The following is a 6,000-nucleotide window of genomic DNA, read 5'->3' as shown; positions in this document are numbered from 1 at the left end:
AATTTTTATTTGCCTTCAATGGCATTCATGGAAACTGGTACTGAATCAGGATGTTTCAGCACTCCTCTGACCTGTGCTATGGGTCTGACAAAACATCACCAATGTAGACCAATTAGCCATGGAATTAAGGGTGCTTCCACTTCTGCAGTTATTGACCAGGCACTTCAGCATGCAATTGATGTGAGGAAAAAGTAAATTGCTCCATTTGCCACAGTGCACCCAATCTCACAGCATTACAGAATTTAAAGGGGAATTAGGTCCCTGGTGGTGTTTCCTGGGTTAGGAAATCACTTTTGCAGTCGCTCACAGCTACGACTTAGAAACTGGTCTCATTCCCATCAAGCAGAAAATCTTATTTTTCTCCTCCTACAGATCACTGACATGATCAGCAGCTGAGGAAGCCCCCAGAACAGCAGCAAGACATGATTCCTGCTGGGAAACGCCTGGCACACTGTTCTTGAAGCCCTCAGGTACCACTGCAGTGAGCACAGCCCCCGGAACTGACAGTGTGTGATTCCTAAGACAGAGCAACAAATGGCATGCTTAAAGGGGAATGCAGGCTGAAATTGTATTAGTACATTGTCTCACCCTACTTTATCCTTCCTGGGGCTATTTCCAATAAATTTGGGTTAGAACAAATTCCTGCTGTGAGCAGCTTTAAAATTCCGGCTTTTTATTACACAGAATCCAGGAGAAATGGCTAGTGGTTTCCAAGAATCCAAGTGAAACATGAACAAACAGTCCTTTATTTTTACCCAGTACTAAACCATAAGGCCCTGTTCAAACTCTGGAGTGTTTGTTTTGCAGCTCACTCCTGTCCAGGACAATTGGCCATTTTATTTTGTTTTGCTCTGCTCGGGTAGAGCTTGTTCTTCCATTTACCTCTTCTATTTAATTATCCTGCATCATTATGCTCCCTTTCAGGTCAAAAGCAATTTGAAATGGCTGCAGCAACGGTTGGCAAGTTTCTACTAAAAAAGAAAAAGAGAAAATAGTAATTACACAACAATTTAGGTTGAAGTCAATAAGGCCATTCTTGGCATGGAATGTTACTCAAGATTAAAAATAGCAGATGTCTGCCTTAAGTCACAGTCTCCGGTTAAATACTGCACATGAGCACTAAATATTGTAAAGGTTAAAGACTTGAATTTATCACAAGTTTATTATGGGAACATGAATACTTTTACAGCTGTAACCCCGTAACAATATACACAGTATATTGAGCACTAAAAGCACCAGTGCTGCAAATGTCAATTGGTTCATAAATAATTTATATCAGCTTCATGTAGACGTTAATTTAATTGTTTAGACTAATCAAATTTCCCCAAGTTGCTGATTACTATGGACAGTGGTTTGCTGGCTGAAAATATGTCCCTGTCAATTCTTGGTGTAGAAGAGTTATAAAGGAAACGAGTCAGGGTTCAGTAGAGAAATTCCACGGACAGCAGATAGAGGAGAGTCCACAGGGTTGGCTGTCCTGTAGGGATGGGATGTCTGGGAATGGCCAGGTGTGTCCGTGCCCCGGGATGGGCAGCAGCACGTTCAGTGCACTGTAGGTCTGCTCCACCAGATGGCCCCAAGCTCATACATTCACCCCCAAAAGAATTCCCAGATGAAACATTTGACACAACTTCATTAAATGGCAACTGCTGAAACTCGCTGATGCATTAATGTTTAGAACTGGTTAATTAGGCACAATCAGGAGCCAATTGTAGGCACCTGCACAGTAACTAAACAGAAGCAATAATGATTTGCTTTTATAAGTGTTTTAAATATGATATCCAGGGCAATTAAGATGTGCATGGTTGCATCATGCTGACTGAGATTTGTAACTCCTTTGAAGTTTTATTCCCTGAAGTTTCTTTTGTCCATCAGAGTACCAGTAACTACTTAGGAAAGAGACCAGCAGCAATACATATGGAATAGTAGACAAATCCAATTATAACGGGAAATTCCCATTGCAATATGTATCTGTGTAGACACATACAGAATAAGTAAAATGATCTCAGTCTTGAATCTGCTTTCTTTAACAAAACCCTCCACGACTTTGGAGTTCCTCTAGGGCTGAATCTGCAGCCAAGAGCTGTGCACTGCATCTGGGTGTGCAGCACAGATCAGACCATGCACAGGGAATGTGTATGCAGGGAAGCAAAGGAAAAAAGGGATTTCCCCCTTTGTGACCTAGATTTAAATAGTCAAACAGGCAGGAAAAGAAGTGATAAAAGGTAAAAGGAAAAAATACTGACAGAAGACAGTAAAAGAAGAAGTTAAAATATAAATTCATTTATGTATTTGAAAGAATAACTAGGTTGTTTAGTGGACTGTAATTGCTGAAGAATAAAAAGCTACCCTGGTGTCATGTTAGGCTGGATTTTAATGTTTCTTTGGCCAGCAGTTTTTGCTACAGCATCTGGTTATCTACAGACTCAGGCAATGGAAAACTGGACATATTGTTCATCCAGGTATGTCTTAATACCTGATCTCAGTGGATCTGAACCCACATCAGTTTTATGTCCTGTGACAAATCTGAGTGTAAATCACTCCAAAATGAAAGTTTTCTGCCAAGCTGTTCTCAATTTTGTATCAGAACTACGAAAGGTAAGAAAGCTTTAGTCAACATCCCTTGAATCCTTCTTAAAACAGACAAAATTATTTCACTTTTATGTGCTGTGTTGAGACTCTTGCCTGGTTTCAGAGCTTGTTGCAAATTCCTCACACGGATTTACAAGGAATTAATGCTCTGCCTCCTTTGTCCAACAAAAGCCTGTATCACTTACAGGTGGCCCTACATTTGGGTTACATAGTACAGCCTGTGAAGAAATATAAACCAAAGTCCTCTGCTCTCACTTACACCCCTAATATATAAAGTATCAATAACAATCAGTGATTTCATGGTTTCAACAGTGAGGCATTTAATCAGTAAACAGCCTCAGTAAAGTTATACAGGGTAAGCAAAGGGGTGTTTGGTCCACAGACAACATGCTTGTTTCAGGTATTTCAGGCAAATTTCTCTGTACAATATTTAAACATTTTAGGTTTGGCTTTCTTCAGAATCTTTAGATCCTCAGGAGTCCTAAATTTATTAGTAATAACACAAAGTAGTGGCCATTTTTCACTGCTAAGTAAGGTGATTCTGAAGTATTTGTGTATATCTGTACTGCAAACCTGTCACATAATCTTTCTGTGGGCAAGCAGCTAAAGCATTGTGTAGATATGCCTTTTACCACAGAAATTACACAAAAATATTGGCTCATTGTTTCTGGATTGGGCTCTAGTAATTAAGAAATGACTTATGCAGATTTAAGGTTCCCATGAGGTACTCATACATATACATGCAGATTGGCTCAGAAATAAATCATGCACTTAAAGATGTTACAAATTTCTTTTTCTCATCATAATTTTGGCTTAGGTTAAGTCACCTAAAATAGTGAATGGCAGACAGAGGAGGGCTATGGAATTACAACATTTTGGAGGAAGTTCAGTGAAGAAAAATACAAAAAGCTGTGACTTTTGTTCTCTGACTTATGTGAAGTGGTGGCACTGATTCTACTTAATGGCAGAGTTTCACATAGTGAATAGCATCAGCTCAGAATCAATGAGACAGATTTGGGCAGGTGCCCAAATCTATAGAGAGCCCTCTGGTTTTCATTTGGTGTCCAGGCCCACAAAAGGAGCTGCCTGCACAGGATGAAGTGCTCAAGTTCTCCTGACCTTGGGCTTCAGCCTCCCTCCCTAGCAGGACTGGGACATGCCTCTTCTCTTTCAGTGCTTTAGTGGAGTGGCACAGGGACACTGGTACTGTCATCACCATTTGCTCTTCTTTTGGGTAAAAGAACTGATAAAAAAAGAAAAAAGGGACAAAATTTAAAATAGAGATATTCTATATTGATATGTTCTCAATCAACAGGTACACTCTGGGGATCTAAATGGATTTTCTGTCTGAAATTTATTTTAATTTCTGACATTATCATCTAATTTGTGTGATTCTGTAAAAATGGTACCAAAGTATTTACACTTATATTCATTGATTAGACACTAATGATAAAGAATATAAAAAGTGTGCTTTTCCCCCAGAAGTTATAAACAGAACAAACATAATTACTGCTTTGAATGATTAAAGAATGAATACATGTAACATCCTAATAGTAAACATCCACTGTTTCCTATTAATTATAATAATAAGCTATTTTAGTTTAATTTAGTTTTAAGTGGAACTTCTTGAGCAAGCACAATGATTGGAATTTTTCAGGATGATTTTCCCATGTTTCATTTTAGGAGATATATTTCAGATTTTAATATCCTGAACCATTATAAAGGTTCCTACTGGCTTAGGGACTTAAATATTATTTTCAATCTTCTACATTTTTGCAGTGATATGAAAAACAGAGGTTGTTTGAAAGTATTCATTTGAAGTCTGAAATAATGAAACAATACTCTTCCTTCAAAATTAATTCTGCTATCACTTCCCTTACTGAAACTTATGAATTCTGCAACTGAGGATGCATTCCCTGGGATGGAGAAGTTTGTCTTGAACTCCTGAAACACTACCAGTGATTCTTCTCAGGTTATTTTTCTTCACCTGGGAATGCTTGACTTATGAATATTTAAAGATAATACTTTTCTCTGATACAAACCCATAAGAAATATGTTGATAAAGATGGTGGAGTTATCTAATAAATGTTTTGGTCTGGATCTGTTTTTTCTTTGATGAACCACTATGCATAGCCATATAAGGCCAAAAAAATACTTTAATGAAACCTTTTCAAGGATCTTTAATATGGAACAAAAGCTCTCATCAGCCCATGAAACTCCATGGCCTTAAGAGCTTCCACAGCTACGAGACCTAAGGACTGGACAGACAGCACACATTTCTAGCGAGGTTTTTTTGTCCTTAAGGTCCCAGAAGAGTTACATCCCTTAGGAAAAAGTCGGGAAAAGCCAGCTTTTGCAGTTTCAGCTATTACTACCACTTGGATTTTTTGTCATGTTTCTTTTGCTGCAAGCTTGCTGTTTTCCACAGCGTTTTGGCAGGATGAAGTTTACCTGCTTGGATAGAAAAATCAGTTTCTTTTAAGCTCAGCTTACCATGAGCTGCAAGATTTTGCTCCAAGGCAAGCAAGAAGCCTGCACACATCCTGGCAAAGGGCTGTAACCTCCAGAAAAGCCATATCAGCTGTGCTGCTCTTTCTGGCTGTGAACATTTCTTTGTGGACTGAAAGCTGGCTGCAGGTGGCTCAAAGAGAAACCAATCTTTGTGAGAGAAAAATACTGAGGACTGGAGTTAGCCACCTAAAAGGATTGATAGCTTCCTCCATCGGGGTGGGATCAGTTCTCTCTTCTCTGCAGTCACTCTGAAAAACATAAATAGCACTGAGGGTACCTGCTGTGCCTGATGTAGGGCTGGGATGAATAAAAAATTGGGATGTTCCCAGGGTCACTGCGGTTTGCTCTAAGAATGTGCTGTAGTGCAGTGATTGTGCTGTACCTCCTGCTGGGCTGGAGCGTAATCCCACAATGTAGCCTAAAATCTCTTTCTTGCTATTTACCACTACAGCTCATATTCAGTTCAAAAGTCAAAGCAAGTTTTGTTCAGCAGCCAGCTGCAAGCTGGGTCTAGCTTTAAAAAACCATCAATCTGAAGTATTTATGCTTCATAAATCACCATCAGCTGATACATGTTGGAGAACCAGAACACTGCAAGCAGATTGCTGCAGCAGGACAAATTTTGTTTCATTTGTAGCTAGTACTCCTTGTGTCATGTCTGGCTTGATTCACACAAATTATTAGGCTATTTCTAGTAATAAAACCAAAGATTATTCCTGTGCACACCTATCAAGAGTGTAGGTACACATTCAGTCATGGGGGGCACAAACCAGAGGAAGTACAAGTATTTGACAACCAAAGACCAACCGAGTGTCCTCAAAGGAAGGTGACACGTCCTTTACCACCACCACCAGTTTAATATGGAGATTTCACAATTTAGAGTAAATCACCCTTTTT

This window comes from Corvus cornix, chromosome 6 (assembly GCF_000738735.6).
Source record: "Corvus cornix cornix isolate S_Up_H32 chromosome 6, ASM73873v5, whole genome shotgun sequence".
NCBI classification, from domain to species: domain Eukaryota; kingdom Metazoa; phylum Chordata; class Aves; order Passeriformes; family Corvidae; genus Corvus; species Corvus cornix.
The sequence above is the reverse complement of the archived record's forward strand: the minus strand, read 5'-3'. Positions refer to the sequence as shown.